We start from the raw sequence: 15737 nt of genomic DNA, 5'->3' as shown, positions 1-15737 counted from the left end.
TTCAGCTCCCACCATATCTTACTTCAGCCTCTCCAAGTGCTGGGCCTCTCTGTATATTTTACTTGATGAGTTCAGATACAAAAATGATCAGATAGCTAATGAAGTGTTATGAGCAAAGTGACACAAGAAAAAATCACTTAAAGTATTTAAATGATGATCCAAATTTAAAGTGATCTTAGGATGCAGTTTCATGGTGTCCATACGTTCTGTTCCTTGCTGAGGACCAAAAGCAACCACCATCTGCTCCACCAGCTAAAGCAAGTCTGTGATGCGAACAGTGGCCCCACCCTCCTCCAGACTTATAAGCTTTTGCTCACCAAAGGGAATCAAAAATAAAACGAAAAGACAACCTATGGACTGGGAGCAAATATTTGCAAACATGCAGACATCAAGGGCTTAAATTCTAATATACAAACAGCTCATACAACTCAATAACAAAAAAACAAATGAACCAATCAAAAAATGAGCAGAAGACTCAGACAATTTTCCAAAGAAGAAATAAAAGTGGCCAATAGGCACATAAAAAGATGCTGAATACCTCTAATTATTAGAGAAATGCAAATCAAAACTACAAGGTATCACCTTACACCAGTCAAAATGGCCATCATTAAAAACTCTACAAATAACAAATGCTGGAGAGGATGTGGAAGAAACAGAATGCTCCTACACTGTTGGTGGAAATTTAAGTTGGTACAGTGTACCAACTATGGAAAACAGTGTGGAGGTTCCTCAGAAATTAAAAATAGAGCTACCATATGATACAGCAATCCCACTCCTGGGCATATATCCAGACAAAACTCTGATTCAAAAAGATACACGCACCCCTATGTTCACAGCAGTACTATTTCACAATAGCAAAGACCTGGATGTCCATCAACAGATAAACAGATAAAGAAGATGTGGTGCATGTATATAATGGAATATTACTTAGCCATAAAAAGAACAAAATTCTGTCATTTGCAGCAACCTGAATGCAACTAGAGATTTTATACTGACTGAATTAAGTCAGAAAGAAAAAGACAAATACCATATGATATCACTTATATGTGGAATCTAAAACATGACACAAATGAACCTATCTATGAAACAGAAAGATTTGTGGACATGGAGAAAAGACTTGTGGCTGTCAAGGGAGGTGAGGGAGGGATGGAGTGCGAGGTGGGGTTAGCAGATTTAAGCTATTGTATATATAGGATGGTTAAACAACCAGATCCTACTGTATAGCATAGAGAACTGTACTCAATATCTTGTGATAAACCACAATGGAAAAGAATATTTTAAATGTATATGTATAACTGAATCACGTTGCTGTACAGCAGAAATAAACACAAATTCTTAATCAACTATAATTTTTAAAAAACTTCAACTTCACTGATAGAAGAAAAAACAAAAAAGAAACATGTTTTGTGCCAGTGTACAGTGTTACCTTGGGCTCTAACAGGCACTCTAAAACTACTGGTGAAAATGGAAAATAGCCCAGTTTCCTGGAAGGTAACTTGGCCATAAGACTTGATGTCTGAATTCCTAGGACTTAATAGTGGTGAAGTGAAGGGTTCCAGGGGTTCTGAAAAGGGAGCTCTGGCCTCTGCTCTGGTGTTGATGTCAGTGTCCTCACTGGAAATAAGATACTCAGAGGCCTTGGAGAACTGTGGAGACCCGGTGAGATGCTTCTCCTGGAACACAGCAAGCACTGGGACTATCTTCTCATGTGGTCATATGCATACCCCTGGAAAGACCCCAACGCCCCTGCCCTCTGTGGAAGCCTGAACAGCTGAATCTCCTTCTCTGGGACTGGGCAGGACAGATAAGGAGATCCCGTCTCACAGATGGAGAAACAGCTTAGATGGACAAAGACCTGGCAAGGTGCCAAGGTCACGGGGTGATCCAGGAGAAGGGCTGGAAGAAAACCAGATCCCCAGGCTGACTCCACCAGCCCAGGCAGGCTCCTAGTGGAAGGTTCTCTTTCCATAATTTACACCCCACTCTGCCAAATGAATACCAGGGATGATGAGAGGAACTGACTGCCGGGCACCCTGGAACAGCTGTGCTCTGGCCAGCCAGTCTGGCCTGAGGCCCTGGCTCTGCACAGACAGACGGCCCACAGGGGCCCGGGGGTGCTGAGGCCTCTCATGACTGGCGTGCTGTGTGCAGAGCCAGAGACAGGAGGGCAAACTCTAGCACATGGACCCACCTACGGGTGAACAAAGCTGCCCAGTGATAGGTTTAGGCCCCGAAGGACTGAAACAGCCAGAGCTCTTGGAAAACGTGAAAGTCCTCACTGAAAACCTCTTTCCAGCTAGGTATAACTGGAGCTCACCAATGCTCACCCCTCATGTCTAAAGAGAAGACAAAGTGCCTGGGAGTGTGAAGGGCATACCTAGTGGTATAACCCTTAAGTGCCACGGGAATTTCAGAGGAAGAATACAGGGGCCTGAGTAAGCAGAGTGTGTTTAACCAGAGAGCTAGAAGCACCCTTGGCCGCTATGACTGTGCAGGGCACTCCCCAGGGCAGAAAACACCAGGCCACCCAAGCAAGGGCTAAAGTGGGACACAGCCCTCCACACCTGGGCACAACAGACCCACTCTCGCCAGAGCGTGGGTGAAGCTGCGGCTGTGCACGGCATGCGCAGGATGCCGAGAGGCTGGCTCCCACTCATCTGCGGTGTACCTGGGGGCGACTAATCCTGCAGCCATGCACGCCATCCCTGGCCAGCCACACAGCTCCAGATCCATCGCTGTCTCTACAGGGCCACCAGACGGCCCAGCCATGAGGCAGGCAGCGGGGGAAGGAGTGAGTCCTCTCCTGGAAAGGCATTAGCCCCTTCATGCCAGGCTGCTCTGGGGCGACAGCACTTGCCAGAGGCGCCCAGAGTGAACACAGGCCAAGGAAAGAGAAAGGAAAGCCAAGAACAGGAAGGAGGGAGGGAATGGGTGCCTTGAGGCCTCTGCAGGACCAGAGGGCAGCACCGAGGCCCTTTGTTTCCATCCGTGCTCAAGAGAGTGGCCAGGGCTGTGAGGAATCCAAGGGATGAAAGGTGAGTCAGAACCTCAGGAGGCGGGGGAGTGGGGCCAGGCCCATATGGTCTGCACTCTTTCCTGCCCTCTCAGAGCAGGAGCCTTGGCTGCATGGGGCTGGCCCAGCCTCGGGGGCTGCGGGTCCTGCGCCACACCCTAGCACACACCTGCCCAGGTACCGCCGCTGCTACACGGCCATCCTCACACCACTGCAGGAATGCACTTGGTTCTATGAACACTGCTGGTGTTCAGAGGTCCTGTGGACTGTGACAGTGGGTGTAACTCGGGCTTCTGGTCCCTAAAAGTAGTTGCCCGCCCTCCATCTCAACACTTCTCCTTCCCATCAGCTGACTCAGTGCAGCTAGAGGTCAAGACAACAGAGCCAGGTAGGAGCCAGAGTGACAGGCCACCCAGAGTGTGGAGTGGGCATGGTCTCTGGGCAAGGGGCCTCGTGGAGCCTAGCCCACCCATCCCAGACCTGTTACAGCCAAGGGAACTGACTTTGACTAAATCTGATCAAAGCCATCATGTTTGGGAAAGGGGTGGCAGAGGATGAGATGGTTGGATGGCATCACTAACTCAATGGGCATGAACTTGGGCAAATTGTAGGAGATTGTGAAGGACAGGGAAGCCTGGCATGTTGCAGTCTGTGAAGTGGCCAAGAGTTGGACACAACTTAGCGACTGAACAACAATACCGTGTTTGGGGTGCTCTGTGTTCCAGCAGAGTCCTGTCCCCGTGGGCTCGGCTGCTGCTCTCTGTAATCACTGCTCTGCATGGACCCTTTCAGGATGGCGCCTGTATTCCTAATGCCCGAGGCCTTTCTCCCTTGGGTCCAACACAGAAACTTACAGAGCACGACACTCTGGCTCTGGCCCTGATCCTAACCCTCACACTCACCTCTACAGTGACTACTGCTCACACAACCCAATCCTTTAACCTTAGCTCCAGCCCTAACCTTATTGTGTGTGTTAGTTGTTCGGTCGTGTCTGACTCTTTGCAACCCCTCGGACTGTGGCCCGCCAGGTTTCTCTGTCCATGGAATTCTGCAGGCAAGAACACTGGAGTGGATTGTCATTCCCTTCTCCAGAGGAACTTCCCAACCCAGGGATCAAACCCTGGTCTCCTGCATCACAGGTAGGTTCTTTACCATTTGAGCTACAGGAAAGTCCTAACCTTATTACTAACCCTCATTCTTGCCCAAATAAGATACTGAAAAGGTATTGCAACTGGGAAGAGATCTAAAAGTATCAGTAAGACCTAACAGGATTTATTCCAACAATCAACACTTGGAATTTCATTGATGTGATTCTCTTTGTTAAGAGATAAAAGGAGACAATCCTGTGACTCTCTTAATGGCAGCAACGAACATTCAGTAAAAGGTAAGTTTTATTTTTTATTTCAAAAAAAATTTAATAGAAGAGCAACAGAAGGAAATGTGTGTAACTTGATGAACACCATGTACCGGACAGCCAGCTGCCACAAGCACACTTCACGGTGAAGGAGCATTCGGGTCAATGAGTCAAAACTCAGCTGAGAAACCCACTGCAAGTAAAAGCATGGCTGTGTGCAAATACAGAAAAACTGATAGCTTTCCTATACATTATTAAATATTAGAGGAATGTAATAGGAAAATTCCAATTTCAATAAGTAGATAATATAAGTCAGGAAAGAGCTCAAAAGAGAAAACATACAGCAAAAAAGCTATAAAATATAATGGAAGGCTAATTAGGGAATCAATGAAGAAACAGAATATCTTCCTCTTTTAGAAGCTGAATATTGCTAAAATACCAGCTGTCTATCATTTAAATTATAGGTTTGATTCATTTGAAATGAAACCCCAATCTGATTAGCTTGGGGTTTAAAAATCATCCTAAAGTTCATCTAGAAATTGAGTAGCCAAGAATAACCAAAATAAATATACCATGAAACTAAATTAAACCAGCGTACTGGCTTCCCTGGTGGCTCAGCAGCAAAGAATCCACCTGTCAATGCAGGTGATGTGGGTTCTATCCTTGGGTCAGGAAGATGCCCTGGTAAAGGAAATGGCCACCCATTCCAGTATTCCTGACTAGGAAATCCCATGGACAGAGGAGCCTGGCAGGCTACAGTCCATGGGGTCCCAAAAGAATCAGACAAGACTTAGCAATTAAACAACTGGCACAAGAACAAACAGATCAATCAGAGAATTCTGAAATAGATATTAGTATATGCAATATTTTCAAATAGGACAAAAGTAGCAAAACAAACCACTGGGAAAATGACGTTGTTTTCAACATTTGCAAGCAACTTAATTGTTCAATATTTGTAAGCAAATTATATATTCACCTAATAACATAACTTTGGCCACCTGATACAAAGAGCCAACTCATTGGAAATGATCCTGATGCTGGGAAAGATTGAGGGCAGGAGGAGGAGGGGACAACAGAGGACAAGATGGTTGGATGGCATCACCAACTCAATGGACATGAGTTTGAGCAAACTCTGGGAGATGGTGAAGGACAGGGAAGCCTGCCATGCTGCAGTCCATGGGGTTGCTAAGAGTCAGACATGACTTGGCAACTGAACAACAAATACCATATATCAAATTAAATCCCAAGTGGACTGCACATGTCAAAGCAAAAAGTAAAAGCAAAAAGTTAAACACAAGTGACTACCTACATTTCAGGCTGGGAAAGGATTTTCCTAATGCAAAAACCATAGAAGATGACATCACAGAGCAGCATATTGATAGACAGCACCAAATGGCCAACGTCTGATTAAAGGTGAATGGCTTCAGGGAAAACAAAAGCCTGGAACATGGAAGCTCAATGTCCTCAGTGCACAAGGATGCTCACACTTGAGGAGAGCCACGTGCTCTAGAGAAGAGGCTCAGCTGCTTGTACTGGGTATGTTTCTGCTTTCAGAGATGCATAAACCCAGGGTTTTCAGGGGCTGGGAGCCCAGGCACTCAGGCTGCTGTAGTTCACCAACTGAGAGCAACTGGGCAGTAGCACGTCACACCCCTTCTAAAAGGTTTGTCTCCTCTGACCCGGGCTGCACAAGGATGAACACCGCCATACTGCCTTGGGAAGGGGTGCTGACTGATGCACAGGATGTCCACCTCATGACTACTAGCTCTAGCGATGGATCCGCAAACAGTCCAAACACTCTGAACAGAAAGGGAGTGATTTAACAGAATAATACCTATATCCCTACAGTGGAAACTGCACAACTTTTTAAAAATAACGTTTTCAAATGGTAACTTGGAACATTTTGTGGTATACCACTCCGATTGAAAGCAGGGCACAGAAATGTGCATGCCACTTAATCCCAGAGGCGAAGCCTGGAGTGAAATAGAGCAGACTGTCTCAGTAGAGGCTCAGCCCCCGCAGTCCCGGAGCACCGCCACCAGCAGGGTCCCCTCTGAGCACCAAGATGCTGTGACAGTCACGCATGGGGGGAGGAGGCAGCGACACCCAACAAACATGCAAGACCGAGAGGGCACAGGGTCATGGAGCCTGTGAAAGAATACAACGTAAGAAGCCGCAGTGCTCAGCTCCCCGAGGAGAAAGACTTTCCACCAGACTCAGCAAGGCAGAGGCCACGTGATGGAGCAGAGACACAGTCCTGCTGGGAGGGCCAGATGGCCGTGGCGCTTGGCCCCAGCAGAAGCAGAGGCTGATCCGGGTAGAAGGCTGCTTTTGTTGTTTGTGTGTGTGTGTGTGTGTGTGTGTGTGTGTGTGTGTGTGTGAAACAGTATTTGCTGTACAACCCTTTACGTTTTATTTTTAACAAAATTACAAATGTACCTAGTTTCGAAAGGTAGAGCTCCACAGAGCTGCAGGTTGAGTGTTGCCTGCCGTCTCCCCACCTTGGCCCCATAGGCTCCTGCTCCTTTATCTTTTACCCTCTTGCTATTTCTCTCCCCAGTTCTTACGATCAGTTTGTATGGCTCTTCTTGACTCCAAGATCTTGTGTGTCATCCACTAGCTGCCTCCACCCCTCCCTCTCCCCTATCCCTCTAAGTGTTACACCTCTGTCCACCACCCAGCAGGGACCACAGGCAGTTCACTCCTCACACTGCACCTCCCTCCTGTACATGCGAGTCCTGGAGTAAAGGACAGCCTCCCATAATTTTCTGTGTACTTATTGTTGATTCACCTCCAGACTCTTGCCAGGGATCTGTGGCCATCCGACCCCTCAAATACAGCAGGGAACAGCCCGCCAGCTCCTTCAGGAGTCCCATCTTTCTGCTCCTCCATCCGAACAGCAGAGCCCTAAGGTGTCCCCTTACATACACACATACCTATAGTCGCTAGCTGCTACTGCTAAGTCGCTTCAGTCGAGTCCAACTCTGTGCTACCCCATAGACAGCAGCCCACCAGGCTCCCCTGTCCCTGGGATTCTCAAGGCAAGAACACTAGAGTGGGTTGCCATTTCCTTCTCCAATGCATGAAAGTGAAAAGTGAAAGTGAAGTCGCTCAGTCATGTCCAACTCTTAGCAACACCATGGACTGTAGCCCACCAGGCTCCTCTGTCCATCAGATTCTCCAAGCAAGAATACTGGAGTGGGTTGCCATTTCCTTCTCCAGGGAATCTTCCCTACCCAGGGATCAAACCCGAGTCTCCTGCATTGCAGGCAGGTTCTTTACCTCTTTACTGACTGAGCTAGAGGAAAAGCCCTGCCTGCTCCCAAAAGCCCACCCCAGGTTCCTGCTGTTCCAGGGGCCAACAGAGCAGGGACTGGGGTCACTGGCTCCATAACCCACTTAAGTGTGACCATACTTCCTGCTTAGGACCGTCTGTTCTGCATGCCCCTGGCCACTGCTTCACCCTCCAGCCTTCAGCCAGGGTGGGGAAGGGGTGCGTCCCATCGTGGGAGGGGCCGAGTCTTAAACAGGCTTTCCACCGCCTTCTTACATCTGCTTTTCTTCCTGAGGCTGCAAGCTGATGACAGGAGAAGGCCGAAGAAGAAAGGTTGGAAGCACAATAAGGGTCACAGATAAAAGCAAACCTCCTAGGGGTCAGAGCGGGGTAAGGTCCTTGATCAGTCTTAGGGCCGTTTGGTCCCCGGCAGCAGCAGGACAGAGGACGACAAGAAGGACCGGGTGTCTGTGTACAGGGCTGCCCCGTTAACCATAGGCTGAAGGCGGAGGGGTCACCAAGAAGGACATGGAGTGGGGGGAGGCCCTGATGGAGGAGTCCCGTGGCAGGGCTCTGCCTGCATTCACTGTTTGTGAGTTTTAAAGTTCTTTTCCATATTTTCCAATTGTGTAGTGAAGGTAGTCAATTTAATGCGGGGAGAGGGGCGCGGACGAGTTTGACAGCAAATAATCATTCTCAGTATCATGAAGAATAAAAGACTAGAGTGAATAAAACGTCACCAAACGTTCGTGATTATGCTTCCTTAATTCCTTTTAAGGAATTTTTGGAATTAAAAGGAATTTAAGGAATTCCTTTTGCCTGGAAAATCCCATGGACGGAGGAGCCTGGTAGGCTGCAGTCCATAGGGTCGCTAGAGTCGGACATGACTGAGTGACTTCACTTTCACTTTTCACTTTCATGCATTGGAGAAGGAAATGGCAACCCACTCCAGTGTTCTTGCCTGGAGAATCCCAGGGACAGGGGAGCCTGGTGGGCTGCCGTCTATGGGGTCGCACAGAGTCGGACACGACTGAAGCGACTTAGCAGCAGTAGCAGCAGCAGCATGTTCAATGGCAGTCTCCAGCCCGGCGGGGAGCCAAGTGCCTGTGGAACAAAGCGGGTCAGGGGCCCAGCGGGGTCTGAGCACAAGCGCACGGAGACGGGGAAAGGCCCATCTGCAGCTGCTCCAAGGCACTAAGTTCTCGGAAGACGTGCAAATGGAAAACTGCATTCTTCCTGGACCACCGTCCCCTGGGAAACATCCGGGGCAGATGAGCTCCGTTCTGGCTCGTCAGCCCCCTGGATCCCACAGGAAGACGCAGGCGGCTTCACCAGAGATAGACATATCTGTTCCAACTAGCTCAGAGCTCCTAACGGCTCCCTCCCTACCTGCAGAAGAGGGACAGGTGCCCTATGAAAAGCCTGCGCCTTGCCTTAGCCAAGCCTCAGGGGAGCCCCCAAATAAGCCACAGTCCCTGGAGCCACCGTCCTGCCGGGGTGCTGGCGTCCTCAGCGCCCACACTCAGCCCACGGGCTGTGCACACGCGGACAGGGAGGTGCCTGGCCAGCTCGCCCCACCCAAGCGTGCTGCTGTGTCCAGAACTGGTGGCCGGGTCTGAACCCACGTTTCCTGCATGCCGGGGTGGATATGTGGGCAACAGCAAAGTCCAGGGGAGAGAGGCCCACCACACACACGGTGCTGTTTATATGCCTGAGTTCCACAAGCCTTTCCTTGGAGATTTCTGTGAAAATTAGATCCAGATTTGCACAATTACAAAGTTGGTCCCATGCCAGCAGGGATCTGGATGTCCTCTAAGAACCAGGTATTATAACAGCTTTAGTCTGAAACAATTCAACACACAGAGGAAAAAAGACCACCCAGCTCCCTGCTCCCACGCTCAGCAGCACAGCTGTCAAGGACAGAGATGTGTCTGCCCCGCCCTCCTCCCAGGCCCCGCCCCTTCACGCTCCCTTAGGCCTGGAGCCCTTCCCCCTCCACCACCCACAGGGCCGGCTCTGACGCCTCCTCCAAGGCTCTGCTCAGATGCTTCTTCCCAGGGCTATACTGACCACCCATCAGTGCCTCCAGACTCCAGTTCTTTCTTCTCTGTTCATCCCCAGCAAGCGTCACCACCCGGCACACTTCTTACTTATATGTTTTATAGGCCCCACGAGAATGTAATAAAGAAGGCTGTGATTCCAGAAGCATGCCCAGCCCATCACAAGCATTCTGTCAATATTTGCTGAACAAATGCATCAAGGTCTTTGCTCAAGCAATCTGTAACCTAAGAACTTTTCTCCTCAGATATTGCTCATCTGGTTACCCACCAGCCCAAAGCCCCCGTGTGCACGTGCTCTTTGACTCCTTGCCCGTGTCTCTCACATCTCCCGAGGGGGCTGCTGGCGACAGGCCCCGGAAGGTCACAGTGACCCTCTAGCGCTCTCTGATCCGGATCGGGTGAGCTCAGGACCACTCGGAGCTGTGGTGAAGGTCACCGGAAAAGGCAGATAACAAGTTTGGAGCCCACATTCTGTCATCAAGGCAGCTCCCAGTTATCCTGCCATCGCTGGATATGAGTGGATGTGAGCTCATGAGGTCAGAGGCTTCACCTCATAGCCCCATCTCACCACCAACAAGCACAGTGACCAGTGATGTTGCCTCCCAAGCCTTGGAAAGTGAACAGAAGGACAGCACCACCCCCACAGGGCAGGGCAAGGGGCTCGGAGGAGCAGAAGGGGCACAGAGCAGCCGCCAGCATGACCACAGCAGCCTCCCAGCAAGGCCACTGAAAACTTTTAGAAAAATGAAGGCATCTTAAGGATATATCTAAAAGGAATCCTTTCAAGGTAGTTTTGCAAAACTGGAGTCACAGCCACAAAGAGGCGTCCTTGGGGCCTGGACATGACACCATGACAGCCACAGTGCACACTGGTCACTGCTGGAACCTGGGACGAAGGCGCTGTCTGCTTGGCCCAGGCTAACAACTGGTTCTCAGGCCCCTGCTGGACAGTGTAGTCAGGGTGACTCTGAAGAAGGTTTTTAGGAAAGGAGGAAACTACCTCTTTTTACATACTGGTTCTCCAGAAACCAGAGGGAAATGAAACACCGCTGACAGGGCGCTGTGCCTGACCTGTGATGGGGCCCTCGTGTGACTTGAGGCCAGGCCACAAGGAGAGTCAGCAAGACACATGGCTTCGTATGTAAGCAAGACTTCACAGCTCAACTGATGTGGAAAGAATCACTCAGTTTAAAGACATACCTCTCCAAAGGCATCACAAGAAGTGCTACTTACATGGAACCATGTGAGGAGCTTCCCTCTGTAGGCAGCCCTGTAAACAGGTTAAAAAAATTATTATAACTGGAAATCATAGTAGAAAATAACCCAAAGAATGCTCCATCATCTTAGATATCAAATTTTATCAAACTAAATAAATGTTTTAAAAGAATGTAGCCATGAGTCAGTTATTTAGAAGGCCAAAGATAGTCTCCAGGAAAAAGAATTCCGTGAAAGATGGTTGGATTCTAAACTGAGTCTGGAACTTGAAAGACACCAGTAACCACTCAGAGCGTGGTCTCCCCTGAACCCTAGCCCACAGTCCTAACCCTGGTGGAAGTCTGGGTGGCACTGACTCCTACAGCCCTTGAGGTCTGTGGCGAGCAGCAAGGAGAAGAGCACAGTGAGATGTAGATAGGACCCCCCACCACAACCCCCACCCACATGGTTTCAGCTCCAAGTTGAAGAACGCTGTGCCTTGGAGCAGGACCTTGGAGCCCAGCCTGTGCAGACTCCCCGGCAGGTAAACAGCTCTGCCCGGGCCTCCTCTAGGAGCCCTGGGACATTGATCCAGGGAGGACTGAAGGCCAGGGGAACTCAGGAGACATCCACTTCTGGCATGACAGCGAGGAGGAACCAGGTGGACTCTCCAGCCTCAAACAATGAAGAAACAGAAGACATGAGACAAAGGTGCTCAGCGGTGGGACAACAGGCAGCACAGACAAGGAGCCTGAGGGGGAAACACATGGGAGGCGTGCTGGCTGCGCAGATGACAGTAGGGAAGGTTTCAAGGCCACGGCGCCAGAAGGGGGACCCAGGCAGAATCAGGGGAGTCTTGAGGTGAGGAAACAGCTGAGGCTCAAGGAGGCGATGGCAGCGAGAACCAGCAGGGTGGAAGACCAGAAAGGAGAGAGCTAAGACGTGCACTGGAGACCAGTGGGGGTGCGCTTGACTTTTAGCCAGGACACTAGTCAACCCGTGTGACTGAGGCCAGGGAACACGTGACAGCAAGAAGCAGGACAAAGTGTCACCATCACTGGCGCAGGCTCAGGAGTGGACCTCACTCCCACCAACTGGACTAGGGAACCTACGACACAGGGACCACTGGGCCGGGCACTTAGGAGAGCACAGACGACTAGGTGCTGCCTGCTGCTGCTGCTGCTGCTAAGTCGCTTCAGTCATGTCTGTGCGATCCCATAGATGGGGGCTAAACTTTCCAAGCAATGAGTCCATTTCAAGAGGAAAATCTAAAGTAATTAAAAGAATGCATAACCCAACAACATACAATCATGATGTCTTTTGTTCATTTAAAAAATACCAGGGATGCAAAGAAGCATGAGGATATATCTCATATGGAGGACAGTTGATCAATAAGAAAAGGAACCAGAAATTACCCAGGAAATAATTAGCACATGCAGTCCCTAAAACAGCTACTATAAACACATTGTACATGTTCAAGAAGATAGAGGAAAGCATAGCGTGTAGGAGAGACATGAAAAGCATTTTTTAAAAGACCCAAATTAAACACATAGAGATGAAAAATAACGTCTGAAATGAAAAATACACTAGATGGCATTAACATCACATTAGACACTAGGAAAGGAAAGATTAGTCAGTGAGCAGACAAAACAATCTGTGAAGACAGAAATGATCTAAAATGAAACACAGGGAAAGATTCCCTCTTCCCTAAAAACACAGAAATATTTGTGTAATTGAACACTTGGGGCGGGGGTGGAGAACAGGATGGAACAAAATGTATTTAAAGATATAATGACTTTTTTTTCAAAAATTGATGAAAATTATGAATCCATAAATTCAAGGTCAACAATCCCCAAGCAGAAGACAACATGAAGGGAATAAAATCAAGGTTCAAGGTATATTGTAATTGACTTACCCAAAGAGAAAATCTTCAAAGTAACCAGAGGAAAAAAAAAACATATGTTCAGAGGAACACAGACATGGTGGACAAGGACTTCCCAGAAACAATGCAAGCCAGAAGTCAATGAAATAACATCTCAAAGTAATGAAGGAAAAAGCTACCAACTTGAAAAACTATAAACAGTGAAAATAACTTTCAAATACAAAAGCAAAATGAAGATTTTTTTCCCAATAAACAAAAGCTAAAATAATTCATCACCAACACTTCTGGACTACAAGTAATATTAAAGTAAGTCCATGATACAAAAGAAAAATTATATCAGAAGAAAATCTAGATCTACAAAAAGAAATACAAAGCACTGGGAACAAAATTCATGAATAAATATAAGAGGCTTTCTTCTTAATTTATAAGATTGTTTTAAAAGATAATGGACTATATAAAGCAAAAATAATGACAATGTATTGTGTGGTTTAGAGCAGTGTAGAAGTAAAAGTATCATGACACAGTAACATAAAGGTCAGGAGAAGTGAAAAGGAAGTATATTGCTGTTGGGTTTTATACTATAAGTGAACTAGTGTATTATTTGAAGACAGACAGTGATAAGTTAAGGATATACACAATGAACCCCAAAGAAACTAATAAAAATGAAGTAGTGATATAGCTAATAAGCTAGTAAAGATGACACAATTCATAATAAATAGTACTTGACACAAAATGAGTCAAAAGAAAAAGAGGACAAGAGGACCTAATGGTACATGGGACCAATAGAAAACCAATGGCAAAATTATAAATTTAAGTTCAATCATATCAATAGTCATATAAAGTATGTGCTAAGTCATTTCAGCCATGTCCAATTCTTTGTGACCCTATGCACTATAGCCCACCAGGCTCCTCTGTCAATGGGATTCTCCTGGCAAGAATACTGGAGTGGGTTGCCGTGACCTCCTCCAGGGATCTTCCTGACCCAAGGATCGAACCTGCATCTTTTATATCTCCTGCACTGGCAGGCGGGTTCCTTACCACTAGCACTACCTGGGAAGGCCCTTGTTATGTATAAATGGTCTAAAACAACCTAGTTAAAATACAGAAATTTTTAAGATTGGATTAAAAAAAACAGGACCTCACTACAATATTTGTAAGAAACCCACTTTAAAAATAAATATACAAATTAAATAAACAGATTAAATTAAATATACAGATTAAAATAAAAGGGATGGAAAAAGATGTACCACTCTAATCCTAATCAAAAGGAAGTTGGAATGGCTATATCAACATCAGAAAAATGAGGTTTCAGTGCAAAGAATATTGTCAGAAGTGAAAAAAAAAAGGCATTACATAATAATAAAGGGATCAAAACAACTAGACAGAAGATTAGTAAGAGATATAGGAACAACAACACTATCGCCCAACATCACATAACTGGCATTTATAGAGCACTCTATGCAATAACAAACCAATATACACCCAAGTGTTGGGGAGGACCTAGAGAAACAACCACCTTCACATATCACTGGTGAGAATGTAAAATTGTGCAGCCTATATGGAAAACAGTTTACCAGTTCCTCAAAAAGTAAAACACAGAATTATCATATGACTTGGCCATTCTATTCTTAGGTATATATCCAAAAGAACTAAAAGAGAGAATCAAACAGACACTTGTTCAAAGCATCATTATTCACAATAGTCAAAATGTCCATCAACACATGAATAAACTAATATTAATATGTCCAAACAATGGAATGTGGCCATAAAAAGCAGTGAAGTGCTGATACATGCTACAACTCAGATGAACTTTGAAAACATTATGCTCAATCACAGAGGTCACATACTGTATAATTCCATTTATAGGAAATACAATAGGTATTGTATTGAATAGGTAAATCCATAGAGATAGAAAGAGAATTAGCAGTTTCCAGGTTATGGGGAACAAGGAATATGGAGAGTAATTACTTAATGGGGATGTGATATTTCTCTGGGGTGGTGAAAAAGTCTGACTTTGAAAAGTCTAAGATTGGGTGGTGGCTGCTCGACACCGCTGAATTCACTGAATTGCACACTTTCTAATGATCAATTATGCATGACATGAATTTCACTTCAGTAAAAAGAAAATAAATATAATAAGGGAATGTGAGAAACTATTGCATGCCAATACATTTAACAGCTTAAATGGAATTCTTAGAAAAATAAAGCTATCAAAACTCACTCAAGAAAAATCAGATAACTCTATAAGTATTCAAGGTAAAAATCTTCCTACCAATAAAAGAGCCAATCCAGATGGCTTCAATGGAAGAAATACTCAAGGAAGAAATAATAGAAGTTTCTTACTAACTTGTCCTGAAGATGGAAAGTAAGGAACCACTAGACAAATCCTTCTGTTAGGCAAGAGTTAACTTGATACCAAAATCAAAAAAAAAAAAAAAAGACACTATAAGTAAACCAGTATTCCTCGTACATATAGATGAAAAACTCTTACATTTAACATATGTAATCATACAATATAAAAAATATACCATAAGAAAGTGGATTTCTATCTAGAAAAGCAACTGATTCTATACCAAAAAAAACCACACACACACACACACAAAAACAAAAAAAAACCAATGTACAGGCACTTCATTTTACTGTGCTTCAGATATTGGTTTGGCTCTGTTTTTTCTTAACTAATTGAAAGCTTGTGCGACCCTGCATCGAGTAAGCCTATCAGCGGCATTTTTTCTGGCAGTGTTTGCTCACTTCGTGTGTCGGTGTTGCATTCTGGTAACTCAGGCAAGATTTCAAACCCTCCACCAGGACAAAGGTAACCACTTGCTAAAGGCTCAGATGATGATTAGCATTTTTGAGCAATAAAATATTTTCAAATTAAGGTGCACATTGTTTTCTAGACATGATGCTATTGCACACATAATAGACTAGAGCACAGTGTAAACATTCAGTAAGCTGAA

The 15737-nt window shown here is 46.2% G+C and overlaps 1 protein-coding gene across 17 annotated transcripts in view; it reads right to left on the bottom strand.

Moving 5' to 3' along the window:
* The window catches only part of PCBP3 (poly(rC) binding protein 3), a 238106-nt gene that overhangs the window by 137480 nt on the left and 84889 nt on the right, over positions 1–15737 (bottom strand). For 12 of the 17 annotated variants that reach the window (XM_069567246.1, XM_069567253.1, XM_069567307.1 and 9 more), the window contains exon 2: positions 10935–10971. The exons of the other annotated variants lie outside the window; for them this stretch is intronic. The gene's annotated coding sequence lies outside the window, so the exon portion shown is untranslated. The remainder of the gene's footprint in view (positions 1–10934; positions 10972–15737) is intronic. 17 annotated transcript variants of the gene reach the window in all.

Source organism: Ovis canadensis, chromosome 1 (assembly GCF_042477335.2).
Source record: "Ovis canadensis isolate MfBH-ARS-UI-01 breed Bighorn chromosome 1, ARS-UI_OviCan_v2, whole genome shotgun sequence".
Taxonomy (NCBI): Eukaryota; Metazoa; Chordata; class Mammalia; order Artiodactyla; family Bovidae; genus Ovis; species Ovis canadensis.
This window is presented reverse-complemented; position numbering and strand designations above follow the sequence as displayed.